Source organism: Corythoichthys intestinalis, chromosome 12, assembly GCF_030265065.1.
Source record: "Corythoichthys intestinalis isolate RoL2023-P3 chromosome 12, ASM3026506v1, whole genome shotgun sequence".
Taxonomy (NCBI): Eukaryota; Metazoa; Chordata; class Actinopteri; order Syngnathiformes; family Syngnathidae; genus Corythoichthys; species Corythoichthys intestinalis.
In genome coordinates, this window is record NC_080406.1 from 33950110 (window position 1) to 33975569 (window position 25460).

Genomic DNA, 25460 nt, shown 5'->3' on the forward strand with positions numbered 1-25460 from the left:
AACAATCCATTGTTCACGCAAACTGCTTTACGACTACTGAATAGGAAGACTGTAATAGTGATTGTTATTACTGGAACACTGGATTATTGTTACTGGAGATACACACAAATTGTGTTTGACAGTATTCAAGCATATCAGTTTAGTTGGACTTCACTGGCATCTTGACAAGCCTCAGACCTCCACAAGGATTCTTATTGGCTAGAAAGAAGCATTCTTCCCGCAAAGCTGAGAAATGCACGGTTCTGTTGACCTTTTGCTAAGACACACCCTTTGAAACACTGACTGGCCAATTTCTCGCGTCTTGACTTAATTTCTTCTAGTTCACAAATTCAAACAATGTAACGTAATTGTTTTTTTGTTTTTTTTACTCCATGTTTCTCCGATTTCTCTCCCTTTTGTCCTTGTTCTCACTTATACACGATATAGTCATGTGAAAAAATTAGGACACCCTATAAAATATTCAGTTCTTTATTAAGAAATGTTCACATACTGGATCAATCTCTGATCTTGTTTTTCTTTATCTCTGGAAAAGAAAGTGATTTAATTGTAGGTAAACAACAAAAAATAACATTGTTTTACTCATTAAACCAAATATATAAACAAAAATGCATATTCTAACTGAGGAAAAAGTTAGGACACCCTACCACCTAATAGTTAGTGTTAGCCCCTTTGGCTGAAAAAACTTCAGTGAGACGCTTTTTGTAGCCATCTACTAGTCTTTGGCATCGGTCTGAAGACAGTTTGCCCCACTTCTCAACGCAAAATACTTTCAGCTGTGAGATATTTGAGGGCTTTCTTGCATGTACAGACCGTTTCAAGTCACCCCACAGCATCTCAATGGGATTAAGATCTGGGCTTTGACTCGGCCATTCCAGAACTCTCCATATCTTCCTTTTCAGCCAGTCCTTAGTGAATTTACTGGTATGTTTTGGGTCATTGTCATGTTCAAGGTACAGTTTCGCTTCAGCTTTAACTTTTTCAAAAATGATATTACATGTTCCTCAACTACCCTCTGATACACGATAGAATTCATGGTGGAATAAATGATGGCCAGGTCTTGCTGTAGCAAAGCATCCCCAAACCATGACACTTCCATCTCAATGCTTCACAGTTGGTATGAGGTTCTTTTCCTGGAATGCTGTATTTGGTTTACGCCAAACATGTGCTGTGTTCTGGTGTCTAAATAATTCAATTTTAGATTAATCAGTCCAAAGAACATTATTTCAGAAGTGCTGGTCTTTGTCTACATTCCCTCTGGCAAACTTCTGTCCGGCCTTCATGTTCTTCTTGGAGAGCAAAGGTTTCCTTCTTGCACACTTCACATGAAGGTTAAACTTGTGAAGTCTCCTTCTTGATTATAGCGGCATGCACTTTCATATCAACAGTAGCAAGAGCCTGCTGTAGGTCTTTTGAAATCCCTTACCAGACTCATAAGCATCTACGATCTTCTTTCTGAAGGCTTCAAACAGCTCATTTGATGTCGCCATGGTGTTTTCTCTCACTTCAACAGTCAGGGGCACATCAAACTAAATGTGAGGTTTAAATAAGGCAAGCCTCCTTCAAAACACTGGGTAATGATGTTCTAAACATTTGCACCTAATGTGATACACTTGTGTGTGATTTTAGCTATTTTAAGTGGGATTGAATGTGGGGGTGTCCTAATTTATTGCTCAACAGAAATTGCATACATTTAAAATTACATTGTATAGAAAGTTATAAAAAAACAGTTTTAATTATTTAGTTCTATTACTTCAATGTCTTTTTAAAATTGATATTAAATATCCATACGACCAAATATGTTAGAAAACACACAGGCTTCCATAGGGTGTCCTAATTTTTTCAGATGACTGTAGCTTATTAACAGTGGATTTGACCCTTTACTGCCACTAAACACGATTGGCGTCCAATTCGTTTAAACTGGGAGGACTGGATGTGAGTGCTCATGCTTCGGTGCCATTAATGGTGCTCCATGTGCAATCCATTTTCACTGGGTGGAGGCGAATGAACGATGACATCTAGCGCCGTCAATGTCAGCCCATGAGCTAAATGAGTGCCCTATAAAGGATTAACTTTCTTTCTGCTTTTAATTCCTGGTCATTTGTGTGCAAAAATTTGAATATATTTATCCACCAATGCTGAGAGGGACCACCTAACGAACTGAGCAACAGTTACCGAAATGTCAAGTGTCAAGTGGTCTATCATCGATTACTACATTTGCAGACGGCCAAAGTGAAAAATAAGTGACACTCAATGACTTTGCCTTTTCACGAAGATACATCTCTCCATAAGTCGTAATGGGCCGCCTTCTGCCGTGACCTGCGGCAGGTCATCTCAAGTTACGCCGCCCACAGTCTCGATCCGCCTGCCCACGCCACGTCAAAAGCCTCGAGTCAGCATGGCTAGCCAAGGCAAAAAAAAACACTCATCACGCCCGCTACATCTCCAGGCAGCTATTATGCTATCTGATGGATGTCTGATAGTGAAAAATTTGCTCAGTACTCTCTACAGAATTATATGTCTGCACAACTATAGAGGTATTTACATGAAGATAGACTCATAGATAGTTTAAAATAGAGCTGCCATGATTAATCGACAACTAACTATATATCAAATATATCAACAACAATTCTGATTTTCAGTTGTTTCATTAGTCCCAATCCTTTTTTTAGCCTGTTAATAGAAAATATTCAAATTATTATTCATTTTCTGAGCTGCTTATCCTCATGAGGGTCGCGGGGGTGCTGGAGCCTATCCCAGCTAACTATGGATAGTAGGTGGGGTACAACCTGAATTGGTTCAATTCCTTATTATTTTCTAAAATAAATTATTTATAATTAATGGCAAATGTTTTTTTTTCTTCCAAATATTGATTAAGCGATTTTCCAAAGAAATAAATAAGCATACTGTAAATATTTTTTAACCTTTTTGAATTATAAACATTTTAATTACTTTAAATAAATTAATTGTTAAAAATCCTTCCAAATCATCTTTTTTTTTTCAAAAAGTCTTTTTAAGAGTAAGTATTTACTCTTTTTTTTCTTAGCATTTGTCTTTTTTTTTTAAAAAAAAAAAAAGGAAAAAATACACATCAATTGTTGAGATTGTTGTTGTAAAAGTAGAAAAGAATAGAAAGTATTCTACATAATTATTATGAATAATTTAATTCATTTACTTAAAAAATATTTGAAAACATATATTTTTTAAAAAACAAAGAAATATGTATTATTTAAAAAAAATCATTTTTCATTTTTTAAATTTCATTTAAAAATATTTTAATCACTGTTTTAATTTAAAAAGTAAAAACAACAAGAACAATAAATCTATTTGTATTGACCCTAAAAACCGGGTGGTGATGGAGTTGACGTATCGCATCATTTATTTTTAAAAAAAGTTATTTATTTTAATATTTCAAATAAAAAGGTAAAAAAAAAACAGTATTCTCTTAATTTATTTAACTTTATTTGTTTAATTGAAAAAAGAAGGAAAAACATACACAACATACTCTCTGATTTCAGTATTGGTTGATGAAAGCAGTCTTGTCTTTGAAATGAATAAAAACAAGATATTGGCAAAGCATAGATCAGTACACATTAATCTTAGTTCAACTCTTCTCAGCATAGGATATTCCAATGCTCATTTCCAGTGCAAATGCAAAGCCCATAGTAATATAACTAAATAAATAACTAAGTATCGAAATACAAATCGACTAATCGACTCATCACAAAAATATTCGGTCATTAATAGATTATAAAAATCAGGACCGTCCAGAGACCGATGGAGGGGCATGTGCTCATAGATCAAAAGGGGCACATGAACAAGTATTTAATACACCTTACAACAACATAACTTCCATTTTAACCAGCTTTACAGTATAGTTGGCTGTGACTGTGACAGACTTTAATTGAGAGGGGGGAATAGTGAATAGAAATCAACACTGTCATCAACACTTTCAGGCTGTGACTCTGTCAGTCTGAGTTTTTTTCTTCTTTACACATCTACATCAAAACTTGCTTCCTCAATTTGTTGTTCATCTGAGAACAAACCACATCAGATGGTCACTAAGCCACCATCAGCACAGTTACCCCCCCCCCCAAAACTGTTATTTCATTATTATCAATATTTGACAACTCTAGTATCTAATAATTAATAATGACATAAAATGTTATAGAACAATAACATTGTAATTGTCTTTATAATTGTTGTATTTTATACCCGAATATCCTTGCAAACTGTGTTATTCTTACCAATTGTGCTATTCACCTAGCTGATGAGGGATTCACTGATTTTAATTTTTTGTTTTTGTTTTTTGTTTATCCCTCAACCTTTCCTTACGAGGCATGTCTACATAATGAAATATACATCTTAAATTAAAAAAATCAGATTCCCAGGTGGCTTTTATTTTTAAAGCTTTCTTAAATTTTTACTCTCTGAATCCCCACGGAATAAGATTTGTGTCTTTATTATTCAATTAAAAATATGCTTCAATAAAAAAAAGTTGCTTCACTTAAAATATATATTTTCAATCAAAAAGTCACTTCAATCAAAAGAAAGTGTTTGAATGCAAAATTAAATTTGAGACTCAAAAGGGAACAACATGTTGTTTCAATTAAAAAGAATATTTTCAAGGAAAAAAAATCATATGCAAAAATAAAAATTTCTCCAAAAAATATTTAATTTTTGGGGAAAATATTATTTTTATTTGAAATTATTATCATTTTGATTGAATTGAAGTGCAAAAGGTTTTGAACTCACTTTTTTTGAAGTGCAAAAAGTTTTGAACACCTTCATCCGAGAGCCTGCCTCTTAATTTGACTCAACACGGGAAACCTCACCTGCGCGGTGGCGGGTAAGGGTTATGGTGGCTTAGGGGCACGCAGATGGCTTTTTTTTGTGTGTGTGTGTTTTCGGTGTCCAAGTAAAGTACTCGGTGCCGTGCAAGCACAGTCGGCCAGCACTCACATACGCACCAAAAAAAAAAAAAAAAAAGCCCAGTTTAAAGGGGCACTTTGGGCATGTAGGGGCAAAGGAGCAGCTCAAGCACCTTCTGCCCCCGTGCCTGATAAAAATAATTATTTGTGGTGACCCCAGTTTAAATTAAAAAATTATTTCAAATGTTGCTGCACTTTACTAAAACAAAGCTTCCTCTCTGATGGCATCATTTCCGAGAACTTTCCCTATAATTAAAAGCCCACGTGTTCCTGATCAGGCCACATGCTAAACTAATAGTTAACAAAACTGCCTCACAATCAGAAGTTAATTCAAATCTCGATTGACGCATGTCTGTTCAGTTTTTTACAGGTGCTCCTTTTCAAATGATTGAGTGGGTGCGCTGTACTCCCATTCTGCAACTGGATAAGTAAGAAAAAAAGTCTAGATAAGCGTACCCCCATGTAGCAGTCATGACCACAGCGGAAAGAACATCCGAGGCTAAAGCGGTAAGAGCTTCGTGTTTCATGAAGTGTGGTTATTCACTTTCATAGCTGCGCTATGCGCTAGGGCAGCCATATCCAAAACTAACATGAAACCAGACGAATCCGTAGGAGGGAGCTTAGAAACCACATAAAAACACAATATTTTTACTAAATGATAGTCTCAAATATACCACAGTGAACAGAGTGGTGGCAACTTCAAAACAATTTTCTCCAAACGGAAATGTGAAAATAAACTGAGACTTTTTTTTTTTTTTTTTACATCTACTTCTGTTTAGAATATGTCTGTCCTTAAGGGATAAATATAGTCTTCCGGTGTAACTATTTTCCTTCATTCCCCTACTAATTTTGAACAAAATTCCACAGCCGTTACTATAAAAAAAGATCAGACGGACTAATTGGTGTGTCGTTTGTGACTCCACAATTATGGTTGCGACCATTGGAACGCTGGTTCGGATTTTCCAATCTTGAGGGATGAACAGTGGATTCCTTTAATGTGATGTCATTATTGCTAGCGTGGGATTTTTCTGTGTGTGTGAAAGAGTCAGGATGTCATAGAAAAAAATGATAGTTAAGGGTGGAGAAATTCAAAACTTTGAATATTTGTTTACTGTAACTTCCGGCCTGCTGGCTAAAAGCAGTTTCTCAGTTTTTCTTTTCCTATTAAGTTACATCAATTGATCACTGGTTGCCAGCACGTGAGCTTAGCTCAGTAGTTACGTGCACTGACACTGGTTAGCGATGAAATTGTTAGCCTTTGGCATTTTCTTTATTTGTTTGAACATGTTTATTTCGAATACTTAATACATAGGTACCAATAATCAGTGACAATAATGATAAAAAGAAAAACAAAATATGAGTATTCGAAAAGGAGTGAGAAGAAATAAAACTTATTTACTCCCGCCCCTTGTCCTTAAGTCCTGACATATCAGTTCCATTCCTTACATTTAAATATATACAGTGGGGCAAATAAGTATTTAGTCAACCACTAATTGTGCAAGTTCTTCCACTTGAAAATATTAGAGAGGCCTGTAATTGTCAAAATGGGTAAACCTCAACCATGAGAGACAGAATGTGGGAAAAAAAAAACAGAAAATCACATTGTTTGATTTTTAAATAATTTATTTGCAAATCATGGTGGAAAATAAAGTATTTGGTCTATACCAAAAGTTCATATCGATACTTTGTTATGTACCCTTTGTTGGCAATAATGGAGGCCAAACGTTTTCTGTAACTCTTCATAGGCTTTTCACACACTGTTGCTGGTATTTTGGCCCATTCCTCCATGCAGATCTCCTCTAGAGCAGTGATATTTTGGGGCTGTCTTTGGGCAACACGGACTTTCAACTCTCTCCTCAGCCCGTGGCGTCAAAATGACAACAAGAACGGGGAGCAAAAATCCCAGAACCACACGGGGGGACCTAGTGAATGACCTACAGAGAGCTGGAACCACAGTAACAAAGGCTACTATCAGTAACACAATGCACTGCCAGGGACTCAAATCCTGCACTGCCAGACGTGTCCCCCTGCTGGAGAAAGTACACCTCCAGGCCCGTCTGCGGTTCGCTAGAGAGCATTTGGATGATCCAGAAGAGGACTGGGAGAATGTGTTATGGTCAGATGAAACCAAAATTGAACTTTTTGGTAGAAATACAGGTTCTCTTGTTTGGAGGAAAAAGAATACTGAATTGCACCATACCCACTGTGAAGCATGGGGGTGGAAACATCATGCTTTGGGGCTGTTTTTCTGCAAAGGGACCAGGACGACTGATCTGTGTAAAGGAAATAATGGATGGGGCCATGTATCGAGAGATTTTGAGTGAAAATCTCCTTCCATCAGCAAGGGCATTGAAGATGAGATGTGGCTGGGTCATTCAGCATGACAATGATCCCAAGCACACAGCCAGGGCAACAAAGGAGTGGCTAAGAAGCATTTCAAGGTCCTGGAGTGGCCTAGCCAGTCTCCAGGTCTCAACCCTATAAAAAATCTGCGGCGGGAGTTGAAAGTCCGTGTTGCCCAACTACAGCCCCAAAACATCACTGCTCTAGAGGAGATCTGCATGGAGGACTGGGCCAAAATACCAGCAACAGTGTGTGAAAAGCTTGTGAAGAGTCACAGAAAACGTTTGGCCTCCGTTATTGCCAACAAAGGGTACATAACAAAGTATTGAGAGGAACTTTTGGTATTGACCAAATACTTATTTTCCACCATGATTTACAAATAAATTTTTAAAAATCAAACAACGTGATTTTCTGGTTTTTTTTCCACATTCTGTCTCTCATGGTTGAGGTTTAACCATGTTGACAATTACAGGCCTCTCTAATATTTTCAAGTGGGAGAACTTGCACAATTAGTGGTTGACTAAATACTTATTTGCCCTATTGTACATTCTTGTTCAACACATATACAATCTCACCATGTAACCCTGCATATTACCTATACACAAATGTTGCAAAATCCTAGTCCATTAATCAGCCCAGAAAACATAAATAAATGAATAAATAACCGCAATGTCCCATATCACAATAACCACAAGACCCTAGTTGTTATCCATATCTCAGTCATTATTTGAAAACCATATCTTTATACAGTTTCTTAAATTGTCCAATATTTATACATTCTTTTGAATCCACACAAAATTTCTTCAGTCGTCTCATCCCACATACTGATACGCAAAAACTTTTCCTTGTTGTCCGAAATCTGGGTTCTTTGAAGTCCCAATATCCCTGTTAATTGTAACTTTTACACTTTACAATCGTAGTTTGTAAACAACTGCTGAATATTCTGAGGTAATAAATTTCTTATAGCTCTGAACATTATTTGTGCTGTTTGATATTGTACGATATCCGAAAACTGATAAATAAAGGAAATAATGTGTTTGTATGATCCTGATAACCAGCTTTGTGTATGATCCGTAATGCCCTTTTCTGCAGTTCATTTACTGAATATTGCGAAGTTTTGTAATTATTGCCCCATACCTCAGCACTCTATTGGAAGTAAGGAGAGACTAGTGAGCCATATAGAGTGTGGTGTGATTTGGAATCTAATACCCACTTTGCTTTATTTATTATTGCAATGTTCCGTGAAATTTTGCTCTGTATGTGTTTGATATGTTGTTTCCAGTTAAGTTTTTCATCAATAATTACCCCCAAAAACCTAATTTCATGTACTCTCTCAATTTTTATCCCATCTACTATTATCTTCAACTGTGCATCATTCTTACAGTTCCCAAATAATATTATTTTTGTCTTCTCTAAACTCAATGATAATTTATTATTACTAAACCATATTCTTAATTTGTTCATTTCTGTTATTATTTCCCCCTGCAATTGTAATATGTTATTCCTTGAGTGAAAAATATACGTTTACACCATGTCCAAATGTTTGAGATGCATGTGGAACGCAAGATGAGGACACACCTGGAAACTGGTGTGTGCCTTGAAACGAATGCACCACTGCTAGTTGGACATTTGAACAGTGCGTGGTTTTTAGTAAACCCTATTCGTGATCCAAACCTCAAAGAGGTGTCTATCGGAAGCTAGTGAAAGCAAGTTCATTGACTTTTCAAATTAAGAACTTGGTGGAAACTGGGAAAGTGCAAATCTGGGAGATGTTTAGAAATACATTTATTTAACATTGTACAGTGTATGCGTTGTCATTGGTGCATCCTTTAAACGTGAAGCATAGCTTGACACAAGTTTTCTTTCAGTGATCCACAGGTATCTTTGCCCATTCCTCATGGGCAAAGGCCTCCAGTTCATTAGCATTTTTGGGCTTGCGTGCTGCAACTGCGTTCTTCAAGTATCGTATTGGCCCGAATATAAGACAGCCCTGATTATAAGATGACCCCCTCTTTTTCAAGGCGCAAGTTTGAAAAAAGACTTTTTGAACACCAAATTATTTTTATACAGAAAATAATTACAGTACATCTGAAAAAATGATTATAACAAAATATTTGAGAGAAAAAACGTTATTTTGCCTCATTCAAATCTTAATATATGAACATTTAAATATGTAAACTAAAGTGCAATCACATTCGTAAATAAATGGCTTCTGGTATTTGAAATGTAAATAAAACAATCTATTGTGATAAAACAGCAAAATTGCAATAACTGCATTAAACATCAAAGTGAAGTCTAACTGTAACTGTAGTCTTGAAACAAATCTGAATAAGAAAAACCATTGCAATAAATAAAATAATGCAAACTGGTTAAACTTCCGAGTAGCTGAGATCTGTCATGACAGAACATCGCTTCTATGATATCTGGCGCCATCTAGCGTCGTGAATTGGGAGAGTAGCTGAGATCTGTCATGACAGAACATCGCTTCAATGATATCTGGCACCATCTAGCGTCGTGAATGGGTATAATATCTAGACCGCGAATATACGATGACCCCCTCTTTTTCAGCCTTATTTTAATGCAAAAAACACTGTCTTATATTCGGGCCAATACGGTAATACCAGAGATTTTCAAAGGGATTTAAATCTGGTGATTGGGATACCCACTCCAGAATATTCCAGCACTTCTTTTGCAACCAATATGGTGATTGGGATACCCACTCCAGAATATTCCAGCACTTCTTTTGCAACCAATATGTGGTAGATGTTGAGGTATGCTTAGGATCATTGTCCTGTTGGAAGGTCCAACCTCACCCAAGCCTCAGCTTTGTCAATGACTGCATGACATTTGCATTCAAGATCTGCTGGTATTGAACTGAATTCATAATACCTTGCACACGCTGAAGATTCCCTGTACCTGAAGAAGCAAAACAACCCCCAGAGCATGACTGATCCCAAACCGTGCTTTACAGTAGATAGGGTGTTCTTTTCTTTATAGGAATAATTCTTTTTTTCCACATGTACCATTGATCCATTGGCCCCAAAACTTCCAGTTTGGTCTCATCACTCCAGAGAATAGTATCCCAAAACCTTTGTGGTTTGTCCACATGGTTTTTTGGCATACTTCATGCTTTGGAGTGAGCAGGGGGGTGCGCCTTGAGTTCTTGCATGAAAGCCATCATTTCGCAGTGTGCGTTTTATTGTCTAGGATAAAACCTAAATAACTTCCGATGACATGTCCTGGCGTAGTTCCTCAGTTGTCACCCGTGGATTTTTCTCCACCTTTCGCTTCAGGTATCGCACAGCAGTTGCAGACAGTAACCTCTTTCTCCCACGACCAGGTGGCGTTTCCACTGCGCCTTTAGCTTTAAACTTGCGGACTAGCTTCCAGTTGTGTCTCTTGAAATTTTTTGTCCTTTTGCTATCTTTTAAAATCCTTAACCTTGCTTATGAAGTGAAATGACCTCCTTTCTGAACTTTTTTGACCATTCCTTGGACTTCACAATGTTGTAAAGATGTCATTAACTGCTAAGAAGAGCCATGTGTCACAGTCCTTTTAAATCTGCTTAATTGCTGCTCATTAGGGTTCCGTTCACATCTACAGATGTTTTCATCAGCTGTTTGATAACACCTGATGAAAACCTTTGTTCTTAAGAGCAGGGGGCTTGGGGGGTTGAATTATTTTGTCAATGAGGTAATCACAGAATGGCCATTAATTGGAATAGTCCCAAAAATATTTTTCTTATTTTAGTTGTTTTTGTCTATTTAACATGTCATTTATGACGTGATTATAAATACGATGAAAAATGAATTTCAAACTTGCAAAAACACTTATCCACTGCGGGGGTTGAATAATTTTGAAAACTACTGTACCTGTGTGACGATCCGATATGTATTACAATATTTCAACTGTGGTAACACATTACCTTTTAAAATTTATAAAAACACAGAGGCATCTATCTCCGTTTAAACTGGATGCTATTTGACAGTTATTTTATTTTTGCATAGAAAAGTACAATAACTGTTGCAACAATGGTTCCTATGCAAAATTAAACAAAAACTATTTAAAACACTTCTAATTTTATAAAGAGTCCTGATCAGATACCGAAAAAAATTGTTCAAAAAAATAAATAAAATTGTTTTACTGTCCTACTGAATTATTTTTTAAACAAGAATAACATGGATAAATGCCTTTCTTTATTAAATGCTTCATTGAGTCAGTCCACTCAAATCCGCCCACACACAATGAATGTCCACTCACACTACCATTAACAAGCTCAATGATATGTAAATCATCATTAAGCCTTTTAACTCATTCACTCCCTGCCATTTTCACCAGAGCAAGGACCTTCGCTCCCGGCCGTTTTACTGGATTTTGACTGATTTTTCAAGGCCCACAGAGAAGTCTGTTCTATTGCTATATAAACATGGCAAAAGAAAGATTAGACTCTCTTCTTTCAGCAGGAAAAAATTAAGTGAATATCTTTTTCCATTCTTTAGAAATCAGCATTAGAAAATAGCTTGGTTTGAGCAATTTTCCTATTTCTGATTAAAAAAACAGAAAAATTGAACTTTTTGTGAAAGTGTTCATTTCAAACATAACTTTGACTTTAACACAGCTATTTTTGCTTTAGTTACATCCCAAACATTTGAATAATGTTTTTCTTTTACAAAATAACGTAAACAACAAGACAAATAGAGCTTTTGATAGCAAAGTAACAATTTATTTACACATAACTAACTGAGATGACGCTGTTTTGGCCGCGACAGCCGTGTTAACTTTTCCCTCATCGCCGCCTGTCTCATAAAAATGGATTTTTTTGACTCCCTGCGGGGTCTGCTTGGCGAGCAGCACGGACTCAATGACAACGCCTGGCATCCAAAGCGTCCTCTCGGTTGTTCTGCTCGGTCGTCCGCCGCCTGGCCGTGCTGCCCGGCTGTTCGTTACCGTTGAATCAGGTTGCGGGTCTTACCAAATTTCAGTTTTATTGCTTTAAAATGGATTTTCAGCTTTGTGCTTTGGAGCTCAGTTGAATCAGAACCCAGAGATGTCTCTTATGGAAAAAAAAAAACATAAAAGTTGTATAAATACATCTTTGGGACAATGAAACAATTAAAAATAGAACGTATTTATACATTTTTGGGAGCAAATGAGGTAAATATGCAGCCTCTTTCAATTTTAGCGCTCCCAGGCTTCTCTGGCAACGTCAAAGCCTGAGCACCTGTCACTCATTGTCAAATTTAACAGGGAATCTCACAGCACACAGCACCAAGAAAAGCAGCAGGACGGAGGGGACATCTCTAGTTTGTTGGCGCAGCACATTAGAAGTATCTAAAGTATCGATACTCATAAAAAAGTATCAATACTCAGATCGTGATATAAAGGATTGCGATATATCGCCAAACAATATTTTTTCCTAGCTCTAAGTGATTTGTTGTGATGTATGGCCAGACACGCCTTTGTCTTGCAAGCTGTAGCCTGATACAATTGGAGAGTTCTGCTACATGATGGTGCTAAACATCACTACTACACATGTGCCAGGCCAGCGCCAACTTAGGCGGGCATGAAAAGCAGTCCGCTGCATCAGGTGGGAGAGAAAAAGGCAGATTTTTCAGAGTAAATCACCAACGATTCGTTTGGCCAGTTCGAAATTTTTTAATTCGCTTGACTGACCGGGCATGGATTATTTTAAAGCTGCTTGCTCGTGAGTGTTTTTTTTCTTTGCCTGGGGCAATTGGGAGTGCTTAACTTTGCGCCCTGAGATATTCAAGCATCCCGCAATGGATTTAGTCCGGACACCCCCACCTCCCTATTCTTGTGTTGGTTATTCCCTTGGTACTCTAGCTTCATCCCTCATTGCAAAAACATGCAAATATGGTTCATTGAAAGAATCAATAATTACCCTACCCCATATCCTTCTTCTGGCCTTCAAAACATTGTCCATATGAGTGTGAATGGGCTCCATCTCACGCATTAGAACACCTTTAAAAATCTTGTCTTTGTGTTTATTGTTCACCAACATTTCCATCTGCTGTATTTGGTCATGTTTAGATATTGCAGCCGCTGTTGGATGCACTTCCCCACCTGGAGGCAGTTCATGCTCCTGTGTAAACCTGCAGCTGAGATGACAGCCAAGTATGTGTGCACCCACCCCTGGGATAAAAAGAGTGCACACCAACGGAGGTAAGAACACCTTCCACCTCCTGCCTCGTGCCTTGTTTACCTCTGGGAATCGCAGCAGCTGCTGCCCAACGCCTGCACTCTCTCAGCTCTCAAACCACCAGGGAGGAACACTTAGCACTGCAACCATGAGGAAGCAGGTAAGATCTAATGGAGAGAACGCGAGAGAGCAAAATACCCACTGGCAGGAAGTTTATCCAAATTAAGAGTAGGTCTTTTATCTCCACTTTACAGACCAGCCGAGCTAGTGCGGCTGAGGTGACTGTGAGGGCATAAATCCTCATGCATAAACTCAAATACAGCTGCAGCCACACTTCAAGTCTTTTTATATCCCCTAATACTTGGATGCTAATTTATGGAAATGATGACAGCCTACATAAACACTTGAGATGCACAAATGCATTGATGCACAGCTCGACTTTGAAAAGGTGCTGCAAAGTATTAATCATGAGAGTCGTGTGAGGGTGGAGGAATCGATTTGAAGAGAGAGGAAGCAGGATGTGCTTTCTTGGAAAAAATAAAGAAGAAAGGAACAAGCTCGGGCTTGTTTGTACCTTTGCTGACTTGTAATATTGGCCTGCACAGCTAAAGTTTAACATTAACAGCTGTGCAGCAGAAAGTCAGGAAGTTTTTATTTTAGTCATGCAAAATCGTACTCAATTATCACGTGATTCAGACAGATTATGGCTTTAACCAAAGGTGTCAAACTCAAGGCACAGGGGCCTGATCCGGCCCACCACATCATTTTGTGTTCCTTATTGATTTCATGTTTCTGGCAAGGCGAGGCGAGGCAAATTTATTTGTAAAACACAATTCAACATAAGGCAATTCAAAGTGCTTTACGTCACATGAATATCCATGAGCAGAGATAAAATGATTCTTAAAAATCATATTAAATCAAAAGACAGTTAAAACAAATACGATTGAAACAGGAAATAAAATTATACACAAAAATCACATTAAATCACTAATAGAATTAAAAAATTAATAATAACTAAATACTGCCTCACCCTGCTTGGTTCTTGTTCTTGGAACATACAGGAGACTGGTTCCAGACAACCTTAGTGGGTCTAGATGCTTCGTAAGGATCCAACAAATCAAGCACGTATTTTGGTCCAAGGTCATTAAGTGTTTTGTAGACGAGCAGTAGTATTTTATAGTCTATCCTTTGACTCACTGGGAGCCAGTGTAACGATTTCAAAACCGGTGTAATGTGGTCCAGTTTCATGGTATTTGTAAGGACCGTGGCAGCAGCATTCTGTACTAGCTGTAGTTTCCTGACTGATTTTTTTTATTAAGACTTGTAAATATACCGTTGCAATAGTCCAATCTACTGAAAATGAATGCTTGTATGAGTTTTTCCATGTCTTGTTTAGTCAGAAACCCCTAATTCTGGCTAAAATGAGATTTAAATGCAATTTCTTTCTTACTCATTAAAGGTCAAGGTTTTTGGAAATCAGAAAATATTTACTGTTTCTCCCTTTAAAAAAAAATAACATACAATTCATAACATGAAAACAGAAAATTAATTATTTCATATTATGTACAAAAGTGTAACTGAATAAAAATATTGAATGAATTCAAATGTCAAAATCATATTTACTGTTCTTTCTTTTAGAACAATAATTGAAAAAAAAAAAAAAAAGGTTTTATTAAATTAATAAAAACTATGTTTACTCTTTTCAAAAATTTTTTTTTCAAATCTTAATTTCACATTGATCTTTTGTATATTTCCAATGTAAATACAAGAAGGAAACCATAACCATGACATGACCGTGACAAAAATTTGACCTCTGACTTAAACTGTTGCCTCGTTTGCATTTTGACATGAATGTGTATGAATTGTCTGAGTGGTTTGTGGAATATACCATCAGAAGTTAACCATTGATGAAGTAGCTGCCATTATCATCTAATACCTTTTGACTCGGAGGTTTCAGACCTCCCAGTCAAAATTGATTGAACATTTATAATTATATTATAACAAATATAACTGTTATCAATAGGACTTTACATTACTTTCCTCCAGCATCTGCTTTTGCAGTTTCTTTGACTGAACCTCCCCTGCCTTTGTTTTTATGACCTATCCTAATTCTTACCCCCCCCCCCCCCCCCCCCAAAAAAAAAAACAAAAAACAAAAAAAAAAACACTGTAGCTCTGGAATTACATTTATAAGGTCTATGCACTCACTGCTTACTCCACTGGGTACACCTGTGTAGTCAAGTGCAGAACTCCGCTGAAGGAGGAGATTGTGGTCTGCATATCATATCATTGCAAATGTGTTCATTAAAATACAGGAGGTCCCAAGAAAGGGGAGGAGATAAGCATAAAAGTGTAAAAGAAATTGACCCAGTTTACTTTATTTTGTGCTCCAAATACTGTGGTAGCGTGCTGGCTGTAAATGGCTGTATTGCAAAAAAGTTAGTGTATTCTTGACACAATTGAATTGTGATGCAATGAGAAAATGACAACACCCTTATCAGCCACATGAAGTTATTAAATGAGAACAAAATAATAATTAATTACCAGTTAAACAGTGTTGTTGAAGACCAGACTATGAGAGACCAAGACGGTTGGGGTATATTTTTCAATGGTAAGGTTTTAATCATTTATCGATGTGGTCGAATGTTAGTAGCACAAACATCTACTGTATTTGTTTTTCTACCAAGTGTTTTTCCTTAAAATCACATGAGTAAAGTTGAAGGTATAGTCTTGACAGAAAATCCTTAGTTTGCCCTGCTGGCAAAGACATTTGGGAATTGAGAACAAGAAAAAGACAAAATGTGGTTTTGAGATCAAGACCATAATTAGAGTTACAACAATACAGTTAACTAGCAGTATGGCCTGGCGTTGCTCGGGTTTGTGTAACGTGACCGCAATACAACTGAAAGGCAGATAAATCATACTTTCCTTAGAGATGCAGCTGTAATGTCGTAGTAGTAGTAAAAGGACACCATAAAGGGGTTAATGCAGAATAACTTTTCCATCACTATATAGCCTACCGTATGAATATTCGTAATATTCCGGAAAATTCTACATTTTCTTAAAATTCCAGTGTCACAAAGCACATTTAAATTTGTACATGAAACCATAAAATTTGAACTTCAACTGCGACATTGCAATCACAAGAGACTATTGCCCAAAAGACGGCTGTGTTGTTGTTGTTTCCACAATAAGGGATTTTCTATTTCTATCTATAATTTTGGGAGTTTGAAATTAATTTTTCATACTAAATAGAGGCCTACATAGATCACACCCATCTGTGAACACTCCGGGAAACATAACGTACTACTGAGTACAATTTAGTCAAAATCCGCCCAGCCATTTTGGAATCCATAGGGAACAAACACAAAGCTACACACACAAACTTCCATTTATATATAAGTTTACATAAGTCTATCAAAACAAAAAAAGTACAATTTCACATTTGAGTAATTACCTTACAAATAGAGAAATCATATTTTTAATTGTATTTTACGCCACAAGTATCATTAGTTGTAAATAAGGATAGTATCGGGAATTCATGCATTTTGCCATCTCAATTTCTTTCCGAGCCAGTACTGAGTGAAATTGAAGCTGGAATCAATTTACAGCGATACAATTTGCACTGCGATACAGTGCTACCTCTACATACAAATCTAATTTGTTGCAGGACCTGGTTTGTAAGTCGAAATAATTGTATGTTGAGGTGGATTTTCCCATCATAATACATTATAATTCGATTAATTAATTCCGCAGCCCAAAAACCTATGCTAAATTCTTTATAACTACTGCTTGTACAATTACAAATAGCAATTACACATAGCAAAACAGATAAATTAAAAATACAAATATTAATAATAAGACTACTACTGATAATAATGTAACGAATCAGGCTGTAATATGTTATTTCATGCATGTATGTCAAGACAAATGACGAGTCAAATTTTACGTCAGATGTAGAAAGGATCAAATGTCGATGCGATCGTATGTTGATGCGATCATATGTCGTGTTACTACTGTATACCTAACCTGGAGTCTGTTCGGATCTTAAAAAGTCCTAAAAGTTTTGGAATTTTCTAATCATGAGTGTCTTAAAAAAACGTTAAATTTCAATCTAGATTTCTCAAACTTTAAATTTTTTGCTGTGTAACATTGAAATGTGTCTGAGAAATTTTCAGTGTCGGTGATTTCTTTTTTTGCAAGGTTGCCTCTAAAATTGGCACACAATCGCCATTAACTTCTTTTCTAAGTCGTCTTTAAAAAAGGAAAATATTTTTTAATTTCATGTGTTGAAACCTAGATGAATCCTTCAAACTACAATATGCTGTAATTATTCAAATTATTACACAGAATACTCAATAACCCAAGCGGAACAGAATGTACTCTCAAACCGTCCATCATTATTGAGACAAAAGCTCAAATCGGAGCATTGAAAATAATATTTAGATTTGAAAATTGATGCTAAAGTGGTGTGCTGCCGGGGCCCTGGGGCAGCCCGTGCACAGCATTTCCTCTTTTCTGTAGGACTATCACAAGTCTGAGTAGGTTTATGCATGACTGGGTGCAATTAAACACACTCAGGTAGAGATACTGTCGGTCCTAGGACTAGTGATCAGGTAGCATAGAGGAGGATGTCAACATATTCAGTCCGTAAAACGGGCTTCCCCACCTCACTATGTTGAATTGCGTCTATCCACGTTTCTTTTTGACTCATCTTTCCTACTCTTCCTCCACGGTTACCAGGCAACCCACATGGTCTCCACAGGTAAATATAATCAACTAACAATAGCACCACTGTGTTCACAGGTAGCATAGGTGTGTAATAATGTAATTTTTGTTATTGTTTGTTCTTTCCCTCTTCTGTCTGCGTCCTTCCTTTCTGTCTCCCCCGTAACACCTTCCTGTTTGCTGCTTTCTCCTAATAAAAAAAACATAATGAGCAACAACAATGGGAGCATATTAAACTCCCATGTGATACAGTAAAACTGTTCAAACCATAAGGACACTCAGATTCTTATTCTCTGTGTTTAGGCAGCTGAACAGGACAGGTTAAGGGAAAAAAAAGAAAATATTAAAATAGAAGCGTAGTCATACGGAGCCCCCCGGGTGCCAGGTAGAAAAAAAAATCATAGCTAATCTGTACCCACAGTTTAGTAATCTGTGGGTACAGTTTAGTAATCTGGCCCCACAGATTACTAAACTGGACCCACGGATTTCTAAACTGTACCCACATTTTACTAAACTGTACCCACAGTTTAGTAACATGACTGGAGTCGGTCGACTCAATTGTTCCTCTGTACCCACAGATTACTAAACTGTACCCACAGATTACTAATCTGTACCCACAGATTACTAAACTGTACCCACAGTTTAGCAATATGTACCCGCAGATTACTAATCTGTACCCACAGATTGCTAAACTGTGGGTACAGTTTAGTAATCTGTGGGTACATTTTAGTAATCTGTACCCACAGTTTACTAATCTTTACCCACAGTTTAGCAATGACCCGGAAACCGTCATCACCAATGTTTGGCGGAGACTCCAAACGCCGAGGGACCGACCGAGCAAGCACCTGCACGTTTTGCCCTCGGCGAACAAAGGGGTTTTGAAAGGTAACTATTGCAAGTTTTCTTTGGTAGTTGTCTAAAATTTCACTTTCTGGTGACATCAATCAATATGGCATGTTGCGTTTGCACATCGTTTCTGTGCTGCTGTCGTGTCCGTGCGTGCTTAGTTCAGCTAGTGTTCATTTGTCAGTTAGCTATTTTTAGTAGCCGCATTAGCAGCGACCGGATAAAAGTAGCCTTAAGTGTTGCTATTCACCATATTTCCGGGTCATTGCTAAACTGTGGGTACAGTTTAGTAATCAGTGGGTGCAGATTAGTAAACTTTGGGTACAGTTCAGTAATCTGTGGGTACAGATTAGTAAACTGTGGGTGCAGTTCAGTAATCTGTGGTTACAGATTAGTCGGTACAGATTACTAAACTGTGGGTACAGATTAGCTATGATTTTTTTTTTCTTCCCTGGCACCCGGGGGGCTCCGTAGAACAGGACAGTGTGCACATCTGTACTCATTCCAATTTATTCCAAACTATCCAAATAATGATATCTAAAATATATCTGTATCTGCAATCCTTGCTTCTTATTTTACATAGTTTCGTTTTGTTAGGGTAATGAGCAGTTATCACTCATCGCTACTAAGTAGCCCAATGGTGTCACATTGTGTGCTGAAATACAGTGGGATTGTACTCCATTGTGCGAAAAGTGAGGTGATGGCACCTCATTTGCCTACACAATCATTTGCATGAGTGTGTCATTTTTAATCTAACGTCTCCATCTCGTGCACAGAAATTCCAATTAAAGCAGAAAAAGCTTCTCCATCAGCAGCTGTCGGCTCTCTCGGTACATTTGTTGACAAGGGCGGGAGCGGATGCTTGCTCTCCCTCATTGTCCAAGCCAATAAGCGTAGATGGAAATGGGCCGTCTGTGCGCGGGCGTATGTGTTAGCGGACTCGCCAGCTGTCCTGCTCAGGAACATTCTTTTATCAATGACACCGCTTCTGCAAGCGCTCATGTTTAATCCATTTGAATGCCGGATAATTTCTGGTAGGCCAAGATGTCCTGAACCGCCCTGAAGGAATCATTTGTCGCCATAGTGATGTTGTGTGTTTATATATGTTTGACTGCCATTTCACCTTTTTGAAGCCATTTTTAGCAACTGGCATGAGTTTTTTTTTTTTTACTCCCTGATGTTGCGGCCTCAATAGGCAACATCTGGACTTGCGCCTTCGGACATTACTGCTCTGTTTTTATGCTTTTACGCCTGATGATGGTGGAACACACCAGATGTTCGCACCACGTTCTTTTTGTTGTTGAAGGTTATGAGGTACACCAGCTTCACATCCTCTCTCACAAGCAGCCTTGGTCATACTGGATTAACTCATTCACTGCCATTGACAGCATTCATTCATCTTCTGAACCACTTATCCTCATCAGGGTAGCGGGGGTGCGAGACCCTATCACAGCTCGTCACAGCCATTGGCAGCAATAGACATCACATAGATTTTAGACTGGGTTTGCTGGTATTTAACTATTCTGTTTCCGCCCCATTGATGCTGATAGATTCCCAATCCAAAGGGTTTGGATGTCTATTGCTGTCAATGGCAACCAATGAATTCCCCAGATGGAGATAAACTGTACTGTAATTTTGTGCTTGCATTTATCGCCTCGCCTATCCCTACGACTTGTGTGATGAGTTCATCGCTCTTGTGGAAGAATTCCGATAAAGGCATCACTCGTCTTCTCTTTTAAACACCCCTGAGAAGCTGCTGGAACCAATTAGAAGGTTCTCCAAGCAGGAAAGAATGCGGCAGGCGCCTTTCAAAATGAATACGTCTTTTTTTTTTTTTCTCTCCCACACTGTGGTTCCCAAAGCTGTGTTGTCAAGCGGTGTAATAATACACCCAAGTTGCTCTCGCTCTAATTAAGTGTACAACTGCTTTTCTTTGTCCATACAAACAAACGTGTTCTTTGACCTTGTTTCTTTCTTTATGCTCTCTGATACAGTTTTGTGAGTGCAGCTCAATCTGACCTTGACTGCTGATAGTTAAGGAAATACGTCTGTTCACAGTCCTCTTTTGAAGGCAAATTCGCCACATGAATGGATTTATTAACACTCCCCGGGCTACTTTATTAGATTTATACATGGGTTTTCAATGTACCCATATGAGTTAATAAAAACTAACGTTCTGAGTGGGTTGACACAAAAGCGATTTAATGGATTTACATTAACTTTGTGATGCGTGAACAGGAGTGACCCTTTTCATTTTAGAGCGGATTTAAGATACTCTATAGGGGTCCTCAATTAGTGGACCTCTGTCCACGACCGAACCACAGTCCACCTTTCTGCGGACCCAGAAAAAACGGCACTTTTCCAAAAAAAAAAAAAAAAAAAAACCCAACAGCTTTTTTTAACATATACCGTATTTTAGTTTGGCAGAGGGTGCGTCTTATACTCTGGAGCGACTTATGTGTGATTATTTAAGGTCGAGTCAGGCCAACTTCTTTCTCGCTAACTTTAGGGAAAAAAAAAAAAAAAAAAAATATATATATATATATATATATATATATATATATATATATTAAGGCTGTAAAACGATTACAATTTTTAATCGAGTTAATTACAGCTTAAAAATTAATTAATTGTAATTAATCGCAATTAATTGCAATTCAAACCATCTCTAAAATATGCCATATTTTTCTGTAAATTATTGTTGGAATGGAAAGACAAGACACACAACGGATATATACATACAACATACTGTACATAAGTACTGTATTTGTTTATTGTAACAATAAATACACAAATGGCATTATTAACATTCTTTCTGTTAAAGTGATCCACGGATAGAAAGACTTGTAGTTCTTAAACGATAAATGTTATAGTTACAAGTTATAGTAATTTTATATTAAAACCCCTCTTCATGTTTTTGTTTTAATAAAATTTGTAAAATTTTCAGTCAAAAGAGTTAATATAATAATAAGAAGAATAAAAATAACAATAATGATTTTTACGTGTATTTTGCATAGCTATTTTGATATGGAATGCAAGTCCATTTTGCATTGTTGTTTAACTGTGTGTCAGAATAGGGCCTCATTACTATAGACTGAAGTGCTTTTCTTTTTGTGAACATTATTTTTTTTTGGAGACATAGGAATATTATTTTTGTTGTGCTTTCACTAAACGACACTTATGTTTGTTGTGAAGGAGAAGCTTATGCCAATAAATGGCGCGGTCCAAAGAACGCCTGTGTCCACTCGTCTTTACTGTATAACATAAATCTGTACATATCTTACCCAAAATACAACAAGAGACACATAATTGCCACTAAAAGAAAGAAAACTTACCGAAATATGTGTGGAGCACAAATAGCAATTTGCATTGCATTGTGAATACAGCATAAACGTCTCACAACTACTAATTCTCCCACGTTTAGAACAAATAACATGAGTATGGAACGGCGCTGCCCCCAAGCGGCTGGTGGCATTCTCTTCACTCTAAATGTCCATAAACGGCCTCATTGTAATCTGTTTGAGGCAATATGAGAGCGGGTCATTCAGTGCATGCGTTAATTGCGTCAAATATTTTAACGTGATTAATTAAAATAATTAATTAACGCCCGTTAATGCGATAATTTTGACAGCCCTAATATATACACACACATATATATATATATATTTTATATTTTTTAAATATATTTATATATATATATATATATATATATATATATAATTTGGATACAACAGAGAAGTCACTTTGCAGGCCTGCGCACATGAACGCAGTGGCCCCACTCTCTTTTCAATCTTCCCCGCCCTCCGTGAGCATCCTGGTATTTCCTTTTCGATATGGAGCGGCTATAGGAGTGAAAGACAAACTAAAGACAGGGGAATTGAAAAGCAAACAGCTGCGGTACGAGTGGGATGTGGAAAGGATTCAAATTGATTGTTGAAGATTCAACACCTTCGGCTTATAGTCCGGTGCGGTTTATCTTTGAAAAAATGCTGTTTTCATGTCAAATTTGTGGGGCAGTTTATAGTCAGGTGCGCCTTATAGTCCGAAAATTACGGTATGTATGTATTTCAGACATGTATAAAATAATGGTAACACTTTATTCCACAGCAGCGTCATAAGACTCATATGAATGTGATAATTATGACATGACACGGTCATGAGCATCATTGCGTATGGCCGTGGCATGTCTTAATTATGAAGGTCTTATGACGACGCTGCCAAATAAAATGTTACCAAATATTGTTGCCGGTCCTTAATGGAGGACTTTTTGTTGTTGTTGGAATAGTTTAGTTTGCAGAATACAGGTTGATTAAAAAAGAATGTGCCAAAATGATCATGCAATGTGTCAAAAATGGCAAACATTTCAATACTCTAGCTTGAAAATGTGTTATACATAACGTCATTTTATTTAATGACTTATAAGTGCTCAAATGTGGCCACCACCAGGAGCAAGGACAACATCAAGCTAATATCCGAATTCCTCCCAAACGTACCTCAACTCGTCATCAACTCGTGTAAATCTTTACAATTATAACAACTTATTGAAAATTGAGGACTAAAATGGTGGGCAATAATTGATAGGTTTTCGTTAATTTTTAAGATAATGATGTTCTTAATATATATTTACCATGAAAATGACACTCATTAGGACTGCTCAGCTATTGCTGGTCTTTTTATCAACTGAAAATCTACACAGTTTACTACGTTGATTTCAGCATGTCGTCCTTTTTTGACCCTTTAAGTGACTAGTGTTGAAAGCTGTGAAGTACACCAGAATGTTATGCTCTAGGTTCTTGTGCGGGCCGTATTCAATGATATTTTCATCATTTTCCACGAGCTGCAGTTGGCTCGTGGGCCGTAGCCTGGACTCCCCTGACCTACTGCTGCGAAAATTAGGAGGCATGTCTAGGAGCACCTTGAGTCGCACAAAAAAGTCAATGGATGCCATATTTTAAAATAAACAAGAAGTGAGATATAATAATTTTGGCCAATTTTTGCACATTTACAGGGGTCAGCTATTTTACAAACTTTTAAACTTTTTATAGTTTTCATCTAACTGACATCCAATTTTGCTTCCAGCATCTCCCAGTCAAAATGGATTGGACGTCTATCGCTGTCAATGGTCCGAAAACATTACACTATTGTTACGTAGCGTCTCCTCTCTTTCTATCTGACAGCTTTTTCAATGCCACCAAAGCATCGCGCCGCTACCGGGAAAAGTCAATTACACCTTGCGTAAATTGCCTCGGCTTTGATCACCCTCATTTATTTCGGATTGTTTGCTTTGATTGCGTCTGGTGGACCCCACCTACCCTCCGCAGGGAAGAAAGCAATTATAACGTTAAACCTCAGTCACCGAGGAGGAGGCCGCATCTCGGGCTCATTACTTATTGTCAAGATGAGGGGCGGTCCTTGTTAAACACCCGGCATCGGGGCTTTGAAAGACATCCTTGATAGCTAAAAGTCAATTAAGCTTCTGAGCATGTGCGAGATCACCCTCCCTTGCTCTGATGATGATGGAGTTCCCCATATGATGCACACATGCGACAGCCCTGGAGACCGAGCCCATCTGTTTGTTAGCTTTATGCATACTCCCTCTTTGCTACCTCTTTGTCTTACCCTTGAGGAAGGGGGGTTGAGTTCAGTGTAATCACGGAAGTGACGTCTCCAAGGCCGCATTTTCCGCTCGCGTGAACCTCCGGCTGTGGCCCAAGGCAGGTTCAGGGTGGGGCATGGAGGGCGTGTGCATGTTTTGTTTAGTCAATCATGCGTGTGCTCTTGGAGGCGATGCTGAGGCTGAGCCCGCACATCACTTTCTCTGTGGAACACACGCTTTACAGTAAGTAAGTCAGGCTTGTTTTTTGGCTCAACATTAATGATGTTTTGCGAGTGTATGTTTAAGTGAATGGGAGTTTAGTGATTATGAGGCCTGATGGGTGTAATGAAAAACTCAAGCTATGTTGTTAGTTCAATGGCTGCCATTGATGGCGATCCATTTCATTTTGACTGGGAGTAGGGCTTCTATGATTAATCGATCATGAAATCAATCCAACTTTTTTTGATGGTCGGTGAATCCTTTAGACATTGTTGACCCAACAATTGTCCAAAACATCTGATTTGAGCCCATTGAGAGTGAATATTCTGTTGTTCATTCATTCATTCGAATTTAATTTTTTTATGATTTATTATTTCATTTTATATTATTATATTTCTACATATTTATTTTAAATTAAGTTTTATTCATGTTTTATTTTTAATACTTAAAAAAAAAAAGAACAAAACCCCAGTAAATGCGTAATGTTGTCTCTATAATTATTCATAGACTTCATAATGATATTGACGGGACACATTCCCCAGACACTGCGCCACGCCTTCAAGTAGGGCAGTACTTCTCAAATGGTGGGGCGCGCCCCCCCAGGGGGGCGCAGAGCGATGCCAGGGGTGGCGCGAGTGAC

The 25460-nt window shown here is 37.6% G+C and overlaps 1 protein-coding gene across 1 annotated transcript in view; it reads left to right on the plus strand.

Annotated features, from left to right (window-relative positions):
• Positions 1 to 13443: 13443 nt before the first annotated feature.
• mid1 (midline 1) overlaps positions 13444 to 25460 on the plus strand; it is a 73085-nt gene continuing 61068 nt past the window's right edge. Inside the window, exon 1 of the mRNA XM_057852358.1 lies at positions 13444 to 13591. The gene's annotated coding sequence lies outside the window, so the exon portion shown is untranslated. The remainder of the gene's footprint in view (positions 13592 to 25460) is intronic.